Genomic DNA, 22,969 nt, shown 5'->3' on the forward strand with positions numbered 1-22,969 from the left:
GTCCTATTCATCCTTTCTACCTGCCCTGAGCTTTGTGATCTGTAAACACAATGTAATTTTTACTTAATCCCAAGAGACTTTGCTAACAGTCGGGTAATCTTGGCGATGAACGCCGGGCCATTGTCGGACCCCATGTACAACAGCAGGCCGAACCGGGGAGAATTTCAGAGAGGAGTTTCCCAGTTACTATTTGTGCCGTTTCAGTTTTGGTCGGATATGCCTCTGGCCAGCCTGAGAAGGTGTCCACAAATACTAGGAGGTAACGGTAGCCCCCTATCCCTCCGGAGGTCTCGGTAACATCTACTTCCCAGTGTCTTCCTGGTTCAGTGCCCCAAAACCAGATCCCAGGAGGGGCCGACACTGGGGGCCCTGGGTTTACTCGCGCACAAGCCTGGCAGCGCCTGGCGATGTCCTTGGCCACCTTGTGCAGTCCCAGGGTGTAGTATTCTCTCCCTAGGCGCTCTACCATCTTCGTTCCTCCTCGCGTCAAGCTGGGTGGCTACTTTCTGCTCTTCCAGGGAATACGTGGGGCCTGACTCCAAAGTTTGTGCCGGCATGGTCACCAAAATTTCTAGAGGCCCCACTGGTCTTTTTGCTACCTCCTGGGCCGTCTGGTCCGCGCACCGGTCACCCCTCGTGGTGGGGGAGCCGTCTTTCTGGTGTCCTCTGCAGTGCATTGCAGCCACTTCCGTGGGGCCCCAAATGGCTGACAAGAGGCTTAGGATTTCCGGGCCATTCTTTATATTCTCCCTGCCAAGGTTAAAGTCCTCTCTCCTTATAGAGAGCCCCAGGTGTGCGCACAGTGGCCAAAGCACACCTGCCGTCCGTGTAGATGTTACCCTCTTGTTTCTTCCCTGCTCAGGGCCTGGCTGTGCTGACATCCCCCGGCCGAGGGCCTGAGCCCAGAGCACCTCCTTCTGGGTGACCGCTGCGGCCCCTGCATGCCGGACACCTTGTTCAACGAAGCTGCTGCCACCCGTGAACAGAGTTTCGTCCGGGCTGGCAAGGGGCTGGTCAGTCAGATCTGCCCGCGGCGAAGTCAGGGCTGTCAGAGTTTCCTCACAATCGTGCAACGGCTCCGTTCCCCCGGTCCCATCCTCGGGAAGGAGAGTGGCAGGGTTTAGGACCACTGTCCTCAGGAAAGTCACTCTGGGGGGGGTCTAGCAGTTGCACTTGGTACTGGGTAATGCGTGCTTTGGACACCCAGAGCTCTGGGGGGCTGTGTAGCCGGCTCTCGATGTCATGGGGAGCTATTACTTGGAGGTTTTGTCTGAAAGTCAACTTGGAAGCCTGCTTGACTAAGATTGTGGTGGCGGCAATGGCCTTCAGGCAGCCGGGCCACCCTGCCACTACTGGGTCTAGCCTTTTGGACAAATAGGCTACTGGCCTCCTCCAGGGCCCCAAAGTTTGAGTTAGGACCCCTTTTGCTACTCCTTTGGTTTCTGCCACATGTAGTTGGAATGGTCTATCTAGATTGGGCAGAGCCAGGGCGGGGCGCTGGTCAGAGCCGCTTGAGTGTCTGGAAAGGCTCTTCTTCAACCTCAGTCCAAATTAAGTCGGACCCTGGGCCTCCTGGCTGCAGCCCAGAGGCCCCTCAAGAGAGTCTGGTGAAACCTGTTGAGAGCCTCCCTTCCCTGATCTGAATCTGGATCCCACATGGGCCGGCCCCTGGGAAACAGCCTCTAGCCCGGCGGTGTCAGTGGTTGGCTGGCCATCTGGCCCCAGGACTAATTCCCAGACCTCCGCCCTCATCTTCTCTCTCCTCCGAAGTAAAAAGGGTTTGCAAGAGCTGCTGGCAATCATCCCACGTCGGCTGGTGTGTGAAAGACCAACTCAAGGAGGGAGATCAGGCTCTGGGGGTCCTGAGAAGAAAAGGGATTCTGCTGTTTTCCAGTTATAGAGGCCGCTGGTGGGAAAAGGGACATAAACCATAAAGGGCGTCCCGGCAGGGCCGCCTCCCCCTACAGGCCTGCCTGTCGTAGGGGGAGAATCGGGGCCTCCTGATCTAAATTATCTCCCTCCGTCACCGGGACTCCAGGCTCATAGAAAGAACCCTGCCTAGTGTGGGGAGGGCTCGAGGGGTCTCTAGGTGTTGGGCTGAGGGTCCCTTGGAGTGTGGGGAGGGAGGCTGCTGGGGGCCAGCGGCCAGCGGGGGAGGAACATAGGGAGGCGGCCAGACAAGGGGAAAGTCGTCTCCTCCTTCGGCCTGCAGAATGGGAGGTTTCTTTTCTTTCTCTCTGTCCTTTGGTCCCACTAATAGGACCGTCTGTCTCTGTCCCATTTTCTTTTCAGAATTCTGGCACTTTTTTAGCCAATGGGGTCTATCAATGAGAATATCAACCCATAACTGAATGTAGGGGATTTGGTGGGATGGCCAGGATTCCCATAGGCCTTACTGTGTACTTTATAGGCAATACCCAGATCAAAGGTCCCACTCGGTGGCCACCCCACCACAAATGTTGGCCATTCACGGTCACAGAATTTCTTGAGATCAAAGGCATTTACTTCAAATCCATAGCCGGCTGCCCGCTGTTGGAAATCTTTAAAATTATTGAGAAAACATTGTAACGGCGCACAGGGAGACGACTGTCCCTGACCCATTTTGACAAACACAATCACAACGAAAAACAGACAGACCAGACACATGCCCCCTAAGGCGGCACACACCAGAGACCCCGGCCACCGTCGCAGCCGAGCATCTGGACCTGGAGGCCCCGCTGCGTCCAGCCCTCCGAGGGTCCTCCCGAGGAATGTTCCCAACAGAAGGCAGCAAGTGCTCACCTCCCCGGGGTGTCCAGACGGCTCTCAGGGTCGGATCGCAAATTTAGGAGGAGATACTCCACCCCCTGGAACCCGGGATGGAGACTGTAGGATCCTCACCTGGGGCGTCTTCCGGCCGGTGGCCAAGTGATCTTGCTGGGGCCTCCAAATGTTCTGGGGGACCCGCAACAGGCGACCCCCAGAGTTTGTGTTTGCATTTTGGAGCCTTTATTAGCTGGCCAGCAGCGACGGTCGCCCCGTCTCACCCATGTGAGCGCCGAACTGCAGCCCGACCTCAGTTCTTCTCCCTTTATGCTCAGGAACCACACAGGCACTGCCGTAAGGGGCTTCCAATACTGTGTCAGGCTGTCAGCTTTGGGTACAGGACACAAGGGGGGACCGTGAGCGGCACAAGAGGGACGATTTAAACACAATGTCTTACAATGAGTGGTGGGGTCATGCTTGGCGGGAGCGTGCCTGGCTTGCTCTTTCTGCGGGCACTCGGGGGGCGATTCCTGGGCTGCTTGCCGGCCTCGTCCTGCACAGCAGGGCCCTTGCTCTCCCTGCACCGTTCCTTCCTCAGGTGCATTCTCCTGGCCCGGGGCAGGCCGCGCCCCGTCACCTCCTAGCACCCCTGGGGGCGCAGCTCCGGGAGCCCCGCGCCCCACTCCTCCCTGCCTCGGGCGGGCCAGCCCGGCGGCTGCTCCCGGTCCCTCCACCCTGCTCAGCTTCCTCCATCAACTCTCAAGGTGCCCGGCTCCGGCCGGCCGTCTGCTTCCCGCTGTTCCCTCACTGATACAAACAGTGTGAACACGTTACACGCTTATTTAAGCTCCGCAAGGGCTGTGCTACTCATTCCCCAGGAATTCCATGACCGGGGCTATTATTCCAGGTTGCAGATGCCGCGTCTACGGTCCCGGGAAGTTACAGCGGGGCCGAGGCTGGCGCTGAGGCGGCCCGGCCCCCGGGGGGCCATCAGGGGTGGCCGCCGGAAGCGGAAGCTGCCCTGGGCGCCTCGCCGCGGGGAGCCCCGCCCCGGAAGCTGCCCTGGGCGCCTCGCCGCGGGCTGGCCCGCCCCGGAAGCTGCCGGAAGGCCCGCCTCCGCGCAGGGACACCCAAGCTCGTCCACAGGGGTGCTTAGGGCTTCGAGGTCTTCGCCGGAGTGAGCCCCGAGCACGGAAGTTCCTGCCCAAGGTCACCTTGGGGAGCCCAACATAGGACGCTCCAGCCAGGCTTCCAGCGTCAGGGGCGAGTCAAGTCCTCGGCGAGCCAGAGGCGCCCTGAGGCGGGGGGACTCCCGAGGAGCGACATCACGTGACGGATTTGCCACATTCACTAACAGTAACAGCAAAACATGTTTTTAAGATTTTAGGGAGTGGAGACATTATAGAAAATGTCCCTTATTAGAAGCTTCTGTTTAGCTATTTTGTTTCAGAATGAATGAAATAATAGCCTCAAGTTGAAACAATGTTTTAAAAGCACACCTGCATTAGCCATCTATGCAAATTATAAACATTACCCCAAACCCTGGCGGCTTCCACAGCAGACGCGCTCAGGGCTTTTCTGGGCGGAGCTGGGCTGCGCAGCTCCCTGGCTGTTGGCAGGAGGCCCCTTTCCTGCCCGCGTGGGCGCCCCATTGGGTCGCTTGAGTGTCCTCCGGACACAGCTGCCAAGACCGAGTGACCCGAGAAGAGCAGGGCGGCTGGCGGGGCAAGGGCCGGCGGCAGACAGCGGTCCGGCGCAGAGCGCGGCGGCACAGCCCCGCCCGGGGAGCGCGGGAGGCCGAGGGGCGCGGGTCGGCGGGGCGCCCGGCCGGGCCTGCGCACTGGGCGCCCGCCGCTGGGGCTCTTCACGAAGCCCACTGACGGACAGACAGCCGCTGCGGGCGGGCCCCGGCCCGGCGGCTCCATCAGGTGCTTCAGGGGAGCTCGGCGAGCAGCCGGGCTGTTGGGGAGTCAGGGCCTCGGCTCTGCCCAGCGCCTGGGGCTGACCAGAGCTCCGCAGTCGCAGCCCAGCGACGGCTCGTGCTGGACAGACTGTCTAGATGGCCAGTTTGCTCCCCTGCCAAGCCCCCTCCTCCGCGAGCACCAGCCTTAGCCTGGAGCAGGAAACCTGCAGAAGCCGCACACTCCTCCGCCAGCCCCAGGGCTAGGGAACGGGACCGCGCCGGCGCCCGTCGGGAAGTCCCGCCTCGCCCAGGCGCCAGCGCCGCCCCTGCCGTGCAGGCTTCCGCGGAGGAACGAGGGACGCCCGCCCAGCAGGGGGCGCCCCGGGAGTTAGTGCAGCACAGCTTGGGGCTCCCCGCCCAGCAGGGGGCGCCCCGGGAGTTAGTGCAACACAGCTTGGGGCTCCCTGCCCAGCAGGGGGCGCCCCGGGAGTTAGTGCAGCACAGCTTGGGGCTCCCCGCCCAGCAGGTGGGCGCCAGGAAGCCCGCGGGCGAGGCCGGGGGATTGGCTCTCGCCAGGCTCCTCTTGCTCCCAGGAGGCGTGATGCGCGCGCTTAGGCCGGGTAGTGTGGCCGGGCCGCTGTGGGGTTTTATCGTGAGTGACGTGGGCGTTGGTGGCCTGCAGGGTTCGCCTTGGCCAGTCTGCGGAGCAGGAGCAGGAGCAGGAGCAGGGAGGCAGCAGGGCTGTGGAGGGCGGCTCGGCGTGGGCGCCACAGAGGCACTGCGGCGGGGCTGTCGGCGCGGGCGGCGGGGCTGCTGGGCGCGGGCGGCGGGGCTGTCGGTGCGGGCGGCGGGGCTGCTGGGCGCGGGCGGCGGGGCTGTCGGTGCGGGCGGCGGGGCTGCTGGGCGCGGGCGGCGGGGCTGTCGGTGCGGGCGGCGGGGCTGCTGGGTGCGGGCGGCGGGGCTGTCGGTGCGGGCGGCGGGGCTGCTGGGTGCGGGCGGCGGGGCTGTCGGCGCGGGCGGCGGGGCTGCTGGGCGCGGGCGGCGGGGCTGTCGGCGCGGGCGGCGGGGCTGCTGGGCGCGGGCGGCGGGGCTGTCGGCGTGGGCGGCGTGGGCGCGGCAGGGCGCGTGGTCGGGAAGGCCCGGGTTTGGGGTGGAGGCGGCGCACTGAGGGGCCCGCGGGGAGGGCACGCGGGCGGAGGAACCGAGAGGCCTCTCCTGCGGGAGTCGGCAGAGCCCCCGGGCGCCAGCGGAGGTGTCGGGCGGGCACCCGGGCCAGGGTGGGGGCGGGCTGGACGTCACACATCTTTGGATTCATAAGCACGTGGGGGGATTTAAAGGCGTGAAGCTGCCGGACCCCCCGGCGGGCGAGCTCAGCCCCTGCGCCCCGGCGTGGCCGCTGGGCGCCCGGCGCGGCGCCTCCTGTGCGGCTGGGGACGCGCCCGGGGCGCGCGGGACGCCGCGCAGCCCTTTATAACCCGGGACAGGCCTCACGATTGCATCGAAGGGAAATAATTTGAAAAAATTGATCCCCTTCATCCAGTCAGCCAAAATGTTTCGCCACCAGCTGTTATAAACGTACTTTGTGGTTTGGTTGCGTTGAGCATAACTGTTTTGCCTTTGTTTTTTGTTTTGCTGTTTTATGTTAGTTCATGCGTTCAGGCTTAGCCCATGAAACACCAGGTACATGTAAAAACTTACAGTAAAAGAGTTCATAAAATCTCTTACAGTTCTCTTGTTTTATGTTACAGTTGATATCCCTGAACATCCCAGGGGAAAGGATTTGGAAGGTAAGCATCTAAAAGAAGGGGGAAAATATGCCTTTGTTTTTAGATTAAATTCTAGTCACCAAATTAAAAAAATTTCCCCCTCATATCATAGTTAAAAAATGGAAAAGAAAATAGCCAACACTTCTTGAGCACCTACCATGCCCAAGGCACCGGACGGTGGTTGTATAGATGACCTCACTTGGTTTTCTCCGGCCCTCGTCAGGGGGGTTGTAAGTGCGTGTGACCAGTGGCAGAGGCTGCGCTGGTCTGCACACCCAGGCCGGTCGGCCCTGGTGCCCTTGCGCTTACCCGCACCCACATTCCTTACCTTGACCACGTTTCCCTTCTGTTTTAGTTTCCTGTTGCTGATGTAACAAATGACCACAAATGAAGGGACTTAGACTAATTTACCTTACAGTTCTGTAGTTCAAAAGGACAAATATGGGGCTTATGGGCTACAATTAAGGTGTCGACCTGGCTTCATTCCTCCTGCAGACTCCAGGGGAGAATCCATCCCTTGCCTTTTCCTGCCCTTAAAGGCTTACAGAGTTTCTAATCCGAAAGGTCTGGGTGAGGCCTGAGGATTTGCTTTTCTATCAGGTGCAGCAGATGCTGCTGATCTGGGGACCACACTCTAAGAACCACTGCTGAATGTTCTATTCCTTTTGTTAATAGAGTGTGTATCCTGTTTTCTTTGACCCGGATTGATGGTGGCCTTCACTAAAATAGTATACCACCTGGACCCACCACTTTGGTTTGATATGTTGGATGGGGGAAATCATCTCAATACCCATTTCTGACCTGGACCTTCCCATGAGACTGACTCACTGTTCCTTGACTCGTGGCTCCTTCCAGCAATTAAATCACTCTGGCATCTGTTCAAGTCATCAACCCTCCTGCCTCCCTCCTATAAGGACACTTGTAATTACACTGGGCCCACTGGGATGGTCCAGGACCATCCTCCCATCTCAGGAGCCTCCAGTAATCACACCCACAAAGTCCCTTGGCCATGCACAGAAACACATGCACAGTGCAGACATCTTTGGAAGTAGTTATTCTGTCTACCACACCCACCTAACTGCTCCCTTATGATCCCATCTTCCCATTTGAAGAGAAAATTGTGATAAAGCATTTCAAGCTCTTCTCTCAGTGGCAGGTTCCCTTTCTGGGCCTTTGCCCATCTGTATCTGTTAGTATTTTGGGCATAGGAAATGTGGGTCCTGAACAGAATGCAGCTCCTGCCTCCTGATGAACTGGTCCCTTCATTTACCCTCTTCAGGTTGGGTATTAGGCCAATGGAGAAATGTGGGGGATATTGGGTGCCTACCATCTGACAGTCTGGAGACTGGGCTGTTCCCACTTCCAAACAGCTCCCCTCACCCTCAGCCCCATGCCTTCCTCCCAAGGGAAGGGGAGAAGAAAGAGAGGATCCTGACCGCGGGAAGGGAGACTGTCTTGGCATTCAGGGCTTTTTGTGGTTGGATTCTGACTTTTCAACCACCATCCTCCATCCCTAATAACATGGCCCAGCTTTAACCACAGCTGGCTCCTCTCCAGCCCTGAAAGGACCCTGCCCTTTCACGTCACTGCCTTTGCACACGTACCTCCACCTTCAGTGCTCCTGGGCCCGTTTGCTGCATGAGAACTGACTTACCTTTGACCATGGCCCATATGTTATGCCCTTCAGGAAACCTGAGCTGATTCTCCTTGTCTGGGTTAGTGGGACTGTCCTCTGGGTTCCCAATCACTGTGTTCATACCCTTTTTTGAAACTTCAGTTACAAATTCCCTAGCCCAGCTCAAATTAGGGTGATATAGGGAACCTACTGACATTCAGGAGTGGGTCTGGCTTCAAGCGTGGCTGGATCCAGGGTCTCAAACAATATGATCAGCTTCATTAGTTTCCACTCCCCTTTCTCTTCGTCTCCCCATCTCTTGGCTCTGCTCTTTCCTCCTGTCTTCTGTGCGGCACAGGCAGTGACTCCATCTGCACAGACCCCAGTTTAGCAAGACCAGCGGAAAGTAGAACCCTCTCTTCCAACACACAAAAGCCACTTCTAGGGAGACATCATCGGCCCTGTTGCTCCCTAGCTTGTCGGTGAACCACCACTTTGGTCAGGGAGGGTAAAGCTCCCGTCATTGGCCCAGCCTTGCACTGAGGAAGCAGCGCTTCAGGTCAGGGTCAGTGAGACCCGCAGCGTGGGGCGGGGATCCCCAAAGAAACATTCTGACAGACCAGTCATCCTTGCCACAGACCCCCAACCCACAGCTGGGGCGGCACTCGCCGCTTTGTACCGTCCTTCGTCTGTGTATACAATTAGTTCTCACTTATAAAGCCTTTGATTCTATTATGTGAGCGCACACTTCATTCCCTGAGCAGATACTGACCGAATGCCTGTTATGTGCCGGATACTGTGCTGGGCACTTCGTTCGGCTCGGACTCACTCACTCCTCGCAGTAACCCTGCAGGCTGGGGCGTTGGCAGCCTGCACGGAAGAGGGAGTGAGGCTCAGAGGCGTCACGTGACAAGTGAGGCCACACATCTGGGTAAAATAAAGGCAGAGTTTGAACCACAGGTCATTTGACTCTAAGGACGAGCTTGGGGAGGGCAGGGATTGAGTCTTGCTTCTCTCTACCTCCTCTACTGCCTCGCCCATTGCAGGGCACCCAGCAGGGGCTCAGTAAATGTTTGTTGAAGGTGTGGGTGAAGGAATGTGACAAGAGCTGCTGCTTCTCTGCCTGAGACATTCAGAAAAGGGATACAGCCGGCTAGGGGGTGCCGCCAGACCCCCTGACAGAGGAGCATAAAGGGTGAGGAGGGAGACAGAGCAGCAGCGGTGGCCCTGTGTCAGCTTTCCTGAGACTTGGGAAACGCAGAGTTATAGACTGAATTGTGTCCTCAGCACCTCAGAATGCGACCATATTTGGAAGTGGTCTTTACAGAGAGACAATCAAGTCAAAATGAGGCCATCAGGGAGCCATAATCCTAGACGACTGTTGACATTTTAAATAGGAGAAGTTGGACACAAGCATGTGTAGGAAGAGGTGATATGGAGACACAGGGAGACGATGGCCTTTCACAAGCCAGGGACAGAGGCTGGGCCAGGCTCTCCTCACAGCCAGCTGCAGACACCTTGACCTCAAACTTCCAGCCTCCAGAACTGAGACGATACATTTCTGTGTTTGTTTTTTGTTCAAATATGTTTTTATTGATTTTAGAGAGAGGGAGAGGGATAGAGAGAGAGAAACATCAGTGAGAGAGAAACATTGATCAATCGAACCCAAAACCGGGGCATGTACCCTGACTGGGAATCGAATCGTGACCTCCTGGTTCATGGCTCGATTCTCAGCCACTGAGCCATGCTGGCTGGGCTGAATTTCTGTTTTAGAGGCACTCAGCCTGTGGTGCTTGGCTACGGCGCACGTAGACAACACACAGACAACTGCACACAGACAGCATTTGTGTGCCTGCACGCCTCTTTTCATTCAAGTAAAGCAAAAAACCCTGGTGAAGCAATGAAACAATAATGGACACTTAGCAAATAAATCAACCACATTTTGTCTGCGGTCATCACATCCTGCCTCCCTCCATTAGAACAAATGGGTTTCATTCAATGCACATAAAAAACACACCCAAAACTTTCTGGTCTCCCACCTTCTACATAAAGGGTTTGCTTGGGGGAATCCAGCCTGTGAAATCAATTTCATCTGGGCTTTACCTGGAAAGAGCCCCGTGGGACGTGGAAGTGGAGCAGGAGCAGCAGCGGGCTGCTGGGACACAGGAAGGGCCCAGGCAGAGCCGGGCTGCAGAGGACAGCGGCCCCAGGAGGGCTGCCGCCTGCTCAGTGTGCCCGGACCACAACGGAGCCTTTCTGGGAGGTGGTGTTTTCAGTACTAAATTTGGGACAGTCCCAGGCAAATAGGATGGTTGGTCTCACTCCAGTCCTCAGGTCAGTGGTAGGTTCTGGGGAGAGGCTCTGAAGGCAGAGCCTGTGCTGGGATCCCAGACCTCTCCTTCAGGGACAGGAACTAGTCACCATCTCTGAGCCACACTCTCCTGAGCTCTGAGCTGGTGATAATAGAAGTTGCCTTGTAAAGCTGTGCAAGGATGTGGCCCCTGTATCTGCCCACGGAGGCACAGCCCCCAACCCCCCAAAGCCAAGTGTCTTCCTGCGTTAGGTTGCAGGGCTGTGTGTGCTGCGGGAACTTGCTGGGCCAGTCCTAAGGGCCAGGCCAGCACAGCAGAGGGTTCAATGCCCAGCCCAGGCTTGAGGGCGGTGAGCAGGAGCTTCAGCCCCCTGACCTTCAGGAGACTGCATGGAGGCATTCTCTATGCTACACTGAGCCCCCCCCCCCCCCCCACACACACACATTGGCCATTAGCCCTGGGGCCTGGAGCAGCAAACCTAAGAAGTCCCTTATATTTCCCTGGTCTCCAGGTCACTCTCCCCACTCCCCTCCCTCACTCTTGCTCCCTGGGATCACCTCTCAAGTAAACTCCCTGCATCCAAATCCTTGCCTCAGGCTCCGCTTGTAGGGAACCCAAATGATTAGAAACCACAAGCAGGCATTCAACAAATGTTAGCATTATTCATCTGGCATCTAGCATTCACAAGCCCTGGAAAACCTTGCTTCTAAGGTGGACACTCTCAGGAACCTGGCTGGTTCCCAAGGGGTTTGACATACTTTTAGTGACAGGCCCAACATGGGTGGAGTCTTCCCGTAGATTAGATACCTGGTTAAGGCAAAATTTGTTCAAAATGGAAGTGCCTGGAAGGGCTTGAGGTCTTCCATCAGGTCAGAGGAGAGCATTTACCTTTTAATGGTATAGAACTGTGGGTGTCTAAAATTGTATCCTTTCCCTGTCAGTTTTTATGTACTCAGGGATGGGGGGGTATGCACAACAGCCACACACATGGTATGATACTCCCAGGGTTTTTATTGTACCCCTCCAACACTCATTTAGCTTTTTATACAAATAGCTGTAGGCAAGCGGCCTTGTAGCAGAAATGTTTCTAGGATTTGCAATGTGACAGTCTTTTGACACTAACTGAAGACTGAAGCACACAAACTGGAAATGCTCTGGTGGCAGGAAACCTCAGCCTCATTCAGCAGAAAAGGAGGCAGCTGCCCACAGCACGGCCATTGCAACCATAAGCCTTTTACCATAAGTATTTCCACTCAATGTTTCTCCAGGTACAGGGCCAAGGTCACTTTAAGATCAAACGCTGCAACTGTGGCTGGATTCTTACTAGGTATTGGCTGATGGTGAGCTATGCCAGCGTCTCCAAAGCCATCCATGAAGAGCCAGCTGGAAACGGGGTTGCCAGGGACTTGGGGGGTCAATAATAAACAGAATAAGAAAAAGACAAGGAATTAGGGTTTTGTTATGTGCAGATTCCGCTCTAGGGGCTCTGCGATCGGGCCTAGCAGTCTGCATCTCTGTAAGCTCCCAGGTGATGCTGATGGTCCTGGCCACACTTTGAGAGGCAAAGATTTAAAGACAAGGGGCTTTGAAACTGACCTGCAGTAGTCAAGACATTGGGGCCAGAAGTTTGGTTCTGCTACCAGAGCTTGTCAGAGTCTCTTGTCAAATCAACCATTTTGAGTGTGCGTGAGACCGTGATCCAGAGAGGCTGGAGAGAGGTGAGGAAAGAGCATATATAACTCCTGCTTAGGTCACATCAGAGAGCAGAGCCAGTTTCTCCAGCTAATATCAGGATTTCTGAACTGAGAGATGCTTTTTTTTTTTAATATTCTTTTTTTTTTTAAGTTAATTTATTTTTTTAAATTTATCTTTATTGTTCAAAGTATTACAGATTTCCCCCCTTTGTTATTCTCCCCATTGATCCCCTCCACCCCGCCCCCCGCCAGCCCCAGGCCTTGCCCACACTATTGTCTGTGCCCGTGGGTTATGCATATATGGATATAAGTTCTTCGATTTATCTCTCCCCCCCCACTCCCCACCCCTGCCTTCCCTTTGAGATCCCTCAGTATGTTCCAGGTTTCTGTGTCTCTGGATCTGTTTTGTTCATCAGTTTATTTTGTCCATTAGATTCCACGTATAAGTGAGATTATGTGATACTTGTCTTTCTCTGCCTGGCTTAGCATAGCACTCTCTGACTCCTACCATGCTGCCCCAAAGGGTAAGAGATCCTTCTTTATAGCTGCGTAGTATTCCGTGGTGTGAATGTCCCACAGCTTTTTATCCAGCCATCTACTGATGGGCACTTGAGCTGTTTCCAGATCTTAGCTATTGTAAATTGTGCTGCTAAGAACATAGGGGTGCATAAGTTCTTTCTGGTGTTTCGGGATACTTAGGATGTATTACCAGACGTGGGATCACTGGGTCAAATGCCAGGTCAATTTTTAATTTTTTGAGAAACCTCCATACTGTTTTCCACAGTGGCTGCCCCAGTCTGCATCCCGCTAGCAGTGCACCAGGTTCCCTTTCCCCACACCCTCTCCAGTATGTGTCATTTGTTGATTTGCTGATGGAGCCATTCTGACAGGTGTGAGGTGATAGCTCATTGCGGTTTTAATTTGCATCTCTGATGATTAGTGACTTTGAGCATTTTTTCACATGTCTCTTGGCATCTGTCTGTCCTCTTTGGAGAAGTGTCTATTTAGGTCCTTTGCCCATTTTTAAATTGGATTGTTTGTCTTCCTTTTGTTAAGCTGTATGAGTTCCTTATATATTTTGGATATTAACCTTTTATCAATGTATCATTGGCAAATGTGTTCTCCCAGACAGTGGGCTCCCTCTTCGTTTTGTTGATGGTTCCTTTTGCTGGGCAGAAGCTTTGTAGTTTGATGTAGTCTCATTTGTTTATTTTCTCCTTTGTTTCTCTTGCCCTAGGAGATGTATCAGCAAACATATTGCTAGGAGAGATGTCGCTGCCTATGGTTTCCTCTAGGATTTTTATGATTTCATGACTTACATTTAAGTCTTTTATCCATTTTGAGTTTATTCTTGTGTGTGGTGTAAGTTGGTGGTCAGGTTTCATTTTTTTGCATGTATCTGTCCAATTTTCCAAGCACCATTTATTGAAGAGACTGTCTTTACTCCATTGTATGTTCTTACCTCCTTTGTCAAATATTAATTGAGCAAAATGGCATGGGTTGATTTCTGGGTTCTCAGTTCCATTCCACTGATCTATATGTCTGTTCTTGTGCAAGTACCAGGCTGTTTTGATTACAGTGGCTTTTAGTATAACTTGATATTTGGTATTGTGATCCCCCCAACTTTGTTTTTCCTTCTCAAGACTGCCATGGCTATTTGGGGGCTTTTTTTGTTCCATATAAAAAAATTTTAAGTGTTTGTTCTATATCTGTGTAATATGCCATTGGTATTTTAATAGGGATTGCATTGAATTTATAGGTTGCTTTGGGTAGTATGGACATTTTAATGATGTTAATTCTTTCAACCCATGAACACGGTATATTCTTTCACATGTTTATGTCTTCCTCTATCTCTTTTTACAACATCCTGTAGTATTCCAAGTACAGGTCTTTTACAACCATGATCAAGTTTATTCCTAAATATCTTAATTTTTTTGTTGCAATGGCAAATGGGGTTGTTTTTCCAGTTTCTCTTTCTGAGAGTTCATTATTGGTGTACAAAAATGCCATGGATTTTTGGGTGTTAATTTTGTATTCTGCTACCTTGCCAAATTCATTTATTAAATCTAGTGGTTTTTGGTGGAGTCTTGAGGGTTTTCTAAGTATAATATCATGTCATCTTCAAATAGTGACAGTTTTACTTCATTCTTTCCAATTTTGATGCCTTTTATGTTTTCTTCTTGTCTAATCGCTGTGGCTAGGACTTCCAGTACTGTGGTGTATACGAGTGATGAGAGTGGACAATCCCTGTCTTGTTCCTGTTCTTAGGGGAAATGTTTTTAGTTTTTGCCCATTAACTATGATGTTGGCTGTAGGCTTGTCACATGTGGACTTCATTATGTTGAGGTGTGATCCCTGTATTCCCACTTTGCTGAGTTATTATAAAATATGGGTGTTGGATTTTGACAAATGCTTTTTCTGTGTCTATTGATATGATCATGTGATTTTTGTCTTTCAATTTGTTTATGTGATGTATCATGTTTATTGATTTGAGAATATTGTACCAGCCTGCATCCCTGAAATAAATTCCACTTGGCCATGCTGTATGATCTTTTTAATATATTGCTGGGTCTGATTTGTAAATATTTTGTTGAGGATTTTAGAATCTATGTTCATCAGGGACACTGGCCTGTGATTCTCTTTCTTTGTAATATCTTTGTCTGGTTTTGGAATTAGGCTAATGCTGACCTCATAAAGAGTTTGGAAGTGTTCTTTCCTCTTGGACTTCTTGGAATAGTTTGAGGAGTATAGGTGTTAGTTCTTCCTTGAATGTTTGGTAAAACTCCCCTGTGAAGCCATCCTGTCCAGGGCTTTTGTGTGCTGGGAGCCCTTTGATTACTGCTTCAACTTCATCAGCAGTTATTGGCCTATTCAGGTTTTCTGACTCTTCCTGATTGAGTTTTAGAAGGTTGTATTTTTCTAGGCATTTGCCCATTTCATCCAGGTTGTCCTGCTTGGTGGCATATAGTTGTTTATAGTATTTTCTTATAATTCTTTGTATTTCTGTTGGGTCAGTTGTTATTTCACGTCTTTCATTTCTGATTTTGTTTGTTTGGGTCCTCTCTCTTTGTTTCTTGATGAGTCTAGCTAAAGGTGCATCACTCTTATTTATCTTTTCAAAGAACTAGCTCTCGGTTTCATTCACCTTTGGTATTGTTTTTTAAGTTTCTATGTCATTAATTTCTGCTCTGATCTTTATTATTTCCTTCCTTCTACTTATTCTGGGCTTTTCTTATTGTTCTCTTTCAAAGTCTTTAAGTTGTAGGATTAGACAGTTTATTAGAAGTTTTTCTTGTTATTTGAGGTAGGCCTGTAGTGCTGTGAACTTCCTTCTCAGGACTGCTTTCATTATGTCCCATAGATTTGGGGTTGTGTGTTCATTTTCATCTGTTTCCAGGAAGTTTTTGATTTCTTTCTTGATCTCTTTGGTAACCCAATTCATTGTTTATTAACATGCTATTTGACCTCAATGAGTTTGAATATTTTAAGTGTTTTTATTGTAGTTGATTTCTAATTTCATGCCATTGTGGTTTGAGAAGATGCTTCATATGATTTCAGTCATCTTGAACTTGTAGAGACTTGTTTTGTGTCCTAACATGTGGTCTATCTTTAGGAATGTCCTGTGTGCACTTGAGAAGAATGTATATTCTGCAGCTTTGGGGTGGAACGTTCTGTAGACGTCAATTAAATCTATCTGATCTAGTGTGTCGTTTAAGGTCTCTATTTCCTTGTTGATTTTTTTGTCTGAAAGACCTATCCAGTGAAGTTAGTGGGTCCCCTACTATGACTGTATTGGTGTCTATCTCTCCCTTTAAGTCCTCCGGAAGTTTTTTATATATATATGTTTAGTTGCCCTTTAACATTTCCTGCAATGCTGGTTTGGTGGTGTTAAACTCCTTTAGCTTTATTATATCTGGGAAGCTCTTCATTTCACCATCTATTTTGAATGATAGCCTTGCTGGATAGAGTTGTCTTGGTTTCATATCCTAGTTTTGCATTACCTTGAATACTTCATGCCATTCCCTTCTGGCCTGTAGAGTTTCTGATGAGAAGTCAGCTGACAGCCTTATGGGAGCTTCTTTGCAAGTAACAGATTGCTTTTCTCTTACTGCCTTTAAGATTCTCTCTTTTTCTTGAATTTCTGGCATTTTAATTATGATGTGTCTGGCTATAGACCTCTTTGAATTCTTCTTACTTGGGACTCTCTGTGCCTCCTGAACTTGTGTGACTATTTCCTTCACCAGGTTACAGAAGTTTTCTGCCATTATTTCTTCAGGCAGGTTCTTTATTCCTTGCTTACTTTCTTCTCCTTCTGGCACTCCTACGATGTGAATATTGTTAAATTTCATGTTATCCCACAGCTCCCTTAGACCGTCTTCTTGTTTTTTTGTTTTTGGATCTCTGATTGAATGATTTTTTTCTATTCTGTCTTCTAATTCCCTGATACAATCCTCAGCTGCCTGTAACCTGCTGTTTATTCCTTTCAATATATTCTTTATTTAGGCTATGTTATCCTTCATAGCTTCCATAGCTGTTCTCATTCTGCTGAGCATCCTTATAATCAGTATTCTGAACTCTATATCTGATAAATTGCTTATCTCCATTTCATCTACCTCTTTTTCTGAAGACTTCTCTTGTTCTTTCATTTGGGGCTCGTTTTTTTGTCTCTCCATTTTGGCTGCTTATTTGGGTATGTTTCTCTGTGTTAGGTAGATCTGCTAGGAATCTCAGTCTTTTTGGAGGGTCTCTGGCTTAGGCCAACATTGGACTCTGTTTATGACTGGCCTTGAGTACTCTTTTCAGAGCTAACAACAACCCACGTCTTGTGGTTCCCTCTTCTGGGCTGGTTTGTTGTTCCCTCCGTTGGGGCTGGTGCATTTGGACAGGACCAAGATGCACACCAAAGTCTGCTTTTCCAAGCCTTGAGTCAGAAGCAGATCAGGCAAAGACTCAAAGCTCCCTGTACTGAGAAATACTTTAATTAAATAAATACATGTTTAGCAAACATTTTCCAAGTTAACTGTCAGCACCCAGCCCCTATTAGCAAGAGATTTGGGGAGTGTTAGTCCTGGAAGGGCCTTACAGATCAATTCCTCCAATGTTCCACAAATATAGGACCTAAAAAACAAACTTCAGGGAGATCAGACCACCGAGGAAGGCCTTTCAGAGGAAACCATATGACAGGAGTCTCAGCCTATCCATCATGAGGTACAAATACCCACCATTTTAAAAATTACTGCTACCAACACAGGCTTGTGAACATATCTGCCCACAGCTGTCCTGCTGCCATAGGTGACAAAGGATCCTTAACTGACTGCTTTTCATTCCTAACTTGCCCATCACTTCTGATCATTAAAAAACTCTTACTTTGGATCTTAAGGCTTAGCCTTATTTGTCTTCAAGCTTGAACTGATATTTGACTTAAAGAGTTGCCTACATTTCCAGGGGGTGTTTGTTTTTCCATTCCTGCAGCCCTTGGCGATGGCTGCCTTTCTTCTTCCACAGCCTACACTGATTAAGGCATTCAGCATGGTGGGTGCTCAGCAGGCATCTCCTTCAGTACAGTAACAATGACCAAGGTAGTGGATACTGGTGTTCAGCTCCTGTCCACTTCACAGTGCTCTGAGGCTGGTCCTGGGAGAATCTTCCTGGGAATCCACTCCTCTCCCTCCTTTTCACTTTCCCTCTACATCTCCTTCCTTCTACTACTCCAAGCTCTCACATTTGGAGTGTGTTTGCGAGTCTTCTGTGGGGGCTCTGAAAACAGATTCTCAGGCCTCACCCAGTGTATCTGTAACAGCTCCTCGCAGGTAGTCTGGGGGGCAGAGTAGGGCTTGTGACTTCTCACAGGTGTTTAACAAGAGCTTGCTAGCAAGCGTGGGGCTGCTTGCTAGAATTTTCCAGTTTCCATGGTATAAATACTCCCATCACAGCCAGTGTTGTGCTGTGGATTTGACACTGCTGAACGCAGAGTGGGAAAGAGGTGTGGGCCACACAGCAGCAGGTGGCACAGCAGATCCCTGGGTGGGCACAGAGAACAGGAAAAGAAGTTAACTATGTAGGAAGTGATGAGTACTGAGTGTTCATTACTGTTGCTTTTAGCATAATTGATTTCATTGTTTAACATTTAATGCTTGTATTTTTCAGATCTGTTCTCAAAATTCCTGAAAACTAATCCATCTCCTCTGGTACATGGGGTGGGCCAGCCCAGCACAGCTCTGGGAGAGCATAGTTGAAGAGCCCTGCCTGTGAGAACTGAATGAGTACTTGGCTCTCCCTCTCCCTGCTAAAATGTGCACATTTGCAAAATTTCACTGAAATTCTTGGAGACTTTAAAGCCATTCCAAAGTACATCATGGACTTTGCAGGGACCCTGCCCTGATTTCCTCCTCTGCTGTCCGAGCCTCTGATGGCTGGTGGGAAGGAGAAAGGAGGAACCCATACAGCTCAGGGAAAGGGATTTTGGGATGGGTCTTCTTTCTCTGCCCTTGGCTCTGCCACTCTTTCCTGTGCTTCACACGGAGGAAGGTACCACTGCCACCGACTTCGAGAAGCTCTGCATCCCTGTCACATCCAAGCTTCTACTCTCCCTCTGGAGCTGTTGGGATCCACCTGCTGTTCCTGTCTTATCCAGTGCTGGTAACACACATGTCACGTCACAAGAGGAAGCAGCGGCGTCTCATCTTCCTTCTCTGCACCAGCTGAGGGTGAGCTGGCCTTGCTCAGTGAAGGGCAGTCTCTGGTCCCTGCACTTGGTGTGAAACAAGAGAGAACAAGTCACTGCCCTTAACAGGCAGGGACGCAGGACAAAGAAAGACCAACAGGGACCCTCCTTTAAAACCATTAGCAATGAAAAGGGGGAAGGTGGATGTAACTGTTGCCCTCATTGTTCAGAAGCAGAAAGGAGGCTCAGCAGGAAGAAGCCTCAGGCTGCACACACAGCAGGAGAGCCAGGAGTCACAGGCAGGACCAGGCTCTTTCCTCTTCCCATAGCTATTGTCTTTACATTTACTCCTCAGCAGCCATCATCCCCATTTACAGATGACAGAGTGGGGTAAGTAACTTCACTGCTCAGAGCCTCAGGCCAGGGCAGCCAGGACTTAGTTGGCTTCTCTCCTGACCTTAATGACTCCCCAGCAAAGGGTTTGCAGTCTCTATAAGACAATGTCAGTGAGGGCAGAAGGAGGAGAAAGAGAGACCGGCAAGATTGGGGGTTGAGAATTATCACATAGAAGAGCAGCGAGGCCTTGAGCAGGGGCACCCACCCTGGGCAGCAGGCTCTTGCTCCTGTCCTGGCTGGGAAAACGAGGGTGGGGGTGGGGGGAGCAGAGCAATGCTCACTCCCTGCGCTGTGGCAAGGGTACTGGGTTTCTAGAGATGAGCTCAAGAGAGCTGCGCTCCTTTGTTCTCTGGCAGCAGGCCCACCCCCTTCCCACTCCCAGCTCCAGCTCACTAGGAATTGGGGGGCAGTGACAGTGGCTGAAGTCACCATTGCCATCTTCCATTGTTCAAACTGGCACCCAGTGGTCACCGTGGCACCTGGCACTGGGAGCAGTCATTGAAGATGATGTTCGTCCACCCAGTGGGCAGAGCTGACAAGCAGCCAGGGCCCACGCCCCCCACAGGAGACAGTCCGGGCGATGTGGGTCTGCTCCTCTACCCCTGCAGCCCTCCTTGGCTGAAATCCCAGTTCTAACATGTGGGCACAATTGGGGCAACCTACCTGTGTCCTGAGCCATGGACTCTTCACCTGTTCACAGCAAGCACTGGGTCATCGTTGTCATCATCATTGGACCACCATCGAAGGTGGCTGGTGTGAGTCATCAACGAACACCACACAGATCTGGCCATGGACCGAGCCCTATAACTCAGACAAGCTAGTAGCCTGTCTGGGTCGTTTCGTCCCCAGTGGGATGTGAGTCCAGTCCATAAGCTCTCATGGTGTCTTGTGTCGGTCTGGGTCTCCTTGAGAGCAGAGCCTGCAGGATTTGGGTGCAAGTAATTGATTTGGGAGGTGACCCCGGAAGTACAAACAGGGCTCTGGGGAAGGGATGTGGAGAGAAGTTACTGCCGTGCACACCGTGGACAAGCCTGCAGACCACGCCTCTGAGTTGCTCACCAATGGATGGGGAAGAAGGATAGTTGTCTAACCACCTCCATCCCACAGGACAGCGGGTCCTGGCAGAGACTTGTGAGAGTGTGAAGCGGGAGGCAGTAACTGCTGCAGGCATGTGCAAAAGTACCCAGCCTGTGCTGGCACATAGTAGGTGCTCAAGGAATATGTGTGTCCGTGCCCTTTCCACTTTGAACTCTGATGCTCACTCTTATTTCCATGAAACTAGTGACGTGGGAGAGCCTGGAATGAGGGCCAGCTCTGCTGCTTTCACCAGCTGTGAAGCCGTCGGCAAGCACCTTGATTTCCCCAAGCCTTTGTTTGTTCATCTGTAAAGGCGACAATATATTACTTACCTCACAGGGCAATCTGATGACAATTAAGTAAGACACTGTGCAAACAAAGGCTGAGTAGAATGTTTCTGTAAAGGGCCAGATGGTACATATTTTAGGCTTTGCAGGCCATATGGTCTCTGTGCAGTTAACTATTCCACTCTGCCTTTGCACCAGGAAGGCAGTGTGACAATATGCAAACAAATGGGTGTGGCTGGATTCCCACAAGACTTCATTTACCCAAACAGGAAGTGGCCAGATTTGTCGCGGCAGTTATAATTTGCTGACTCTGGTATAAAGCACAAAATACAGTGCCTGGAATATAGTAGGTGCTCAATAATGAGTGAGCTGCAATTATTATTACACAACTTAGAAGGTATTCAAGCCAAAATTTGTGTGTTCTAGTCCTTGCTACTCAGAGTGTGGTCCACATGCCAGTAAATATCACCATACTCTGGTGTTATTTAGAAAGACAGAATCTTAGGCTTCATCTCAGACCAACTGAGTCAGAATCTGCATTTGAACAGGGTCCCTGGGGCTGTCATGCTGGCCTGTCCTTCCCTACCACACAGGCCTTTGTCCCAAACTTGGAGCCAGTTCTGCTAGCTGGCTCACCACCCTGCTGTTTTCACTTCCTAATCAAGGTCAATTTTACCTCCATCACAGGCACACTCCCCAGCTATGGGCCCAAACTCCTAGGGCAGCAAGTCCCCCACAGTGGTCCCCAGAGCTGTCTGCAGCACCTTGGCTCAGCCGGGCTCCTCCCACTCGAGGTGGTGCCCAAAGCTGTAGGCACTCATCAGCTTCAGTGACTCAGCACCTGAAAGGTGGTCATCCAAACTGAGATGACTCAGAGTGCAAAATATATATGCTGCCTTTAAGACTTAGTAGAAAGAAGAGAATGTGAAGTATTTCATGAATAATTTTTCAGTATTGACTAGATGTTGAAACGACATAGATATATTCAATAAGAAAAATATTTTAAAAATTAATTTCACATGTTTCATTTCTCTTTTTAACTTGGCCACCAGGAAAGACTTAATGATCTATGTGGTTGGCATTATGGTTCCATCGGACAGCACTGGTTTGGAAGGACAGTGTGATGACCAAGAGTGCAAGTGCCAGAGTCCAACTGCCTGTATTCCCTTAACGAAAATTTACTCTGAAGTGTGTTAAACTAGCAGGAAAGACTATATCAAGTCTATAGCAATAGGGGAGAGAGGTTGGGCTCAACAAGGAAACCAGTGAGAACAAGTGGGATTTACAGACAATAAGCAGGGTGAGAGGGTCAGTGGATGGCAAAGCACTAAGGGGGGACGTCAAGGGCAGAGGGAGATTCTTGCTAAACTAACCAAACAGGATTCTTGCTAAAAGCAGGCCAAGGACCTAAACATCAAAGATGGAATTTGTTCAGATATTAAGGGTAATCAGCTATAGGATGGAGGATTCTCTCTAAATGGGCTCAGCAGGATTCTTTGCCAAGACTGGGCTGGATGGGCCCAAGGAGTTTGGTCAAGAAGAGAGTCTTCATCAGTTCAAACCCCAGCTCTGCCACTGTACAGCTGGGAGGCCTTGTTAAAACTCAACAACCTCTAGTGATCACAGACACGTGCACCTCCAGGCTTCCTGCATGGGTTCAAGGAGGTGTGCTGAGCTCTTAGCACTTTGCCTGGCACGTAACAAGCACTCAATAAACTTGAGCTTTTGTTACTGTTTCTCCTTCACCACCTAACACGCAGTAGACCCCAGATATTTGGGAAGGCTGATTCTGAGACCTCCAGAAGTTTTGGATTCTGAGCATTGGAAATGATGACACAGATTCCTGGATTTGTCCCCAGTCACAAGTTGACAGTTATTTCTATATTCTCTGAAATTCTCTTTTTAACAACAGGGCTATTCACCAGGAAACAAAACTCCCACCATGCCATGAGCCCCACAGAGCTAGGATGCTGGTGGTCATCTCTGCCCCTGCTTGGCTACAAGACCCACTCACCCTCAATGACCCCAGCTACTGTCCAAATTTTTGCCTCATCAAAATGGCAAATGGCTGTGGGTCACAGATCTTTGGCTCTTTCAGAGTTAATTTATGAATGCCAAGGTCAGAGTGAACTTAAAATAGTTTTCTCTTTCTCTCCTTTTCCTTCCGAGCCCCCAGTTTCCCAATTTGAAATCCTTAGTACCCCTGAGTGAGCAGATTGTAAGAGAACATTTGTCACAGGCAGACAAGGTAGACCAGGAGCATTGGCCAAAGCTGGGACATTAAACATTCGTCCTGGTTGAGATGGGCAGCTTAATCTCCAGCGAGGAGATTTAGAATTCCCCAGAGAGAAGAGAAGTCCATTTGTTTCTTTGCCAGAAATCTAGCTCATCCTGTTAGATAGGCCTTAAAAACACATCAAAGCCAAGTCAGCTGAGTGTGACACCAGGCGCACATGAGTAAAGTCAACTCCCATTATTGGACACATGTACGTCTTGTTAAATGGTCAGGC

Source organism: Miniopterus natalensis, chromosome 15, assembly GCF_054644295.1.
Source record: "Miniopterus natalensis isolate mMinNat1 chromosome 15, mMinNat1.hap1, whole genome shotgun sequence".
In the NCBI taxonomy this organism is placed as follows: Eukaryota; Metazoa; Chordata; class Mammalia; order Chiroptera; family Miniopteridae; genus Miniopterus; species Miniopterus natalensis.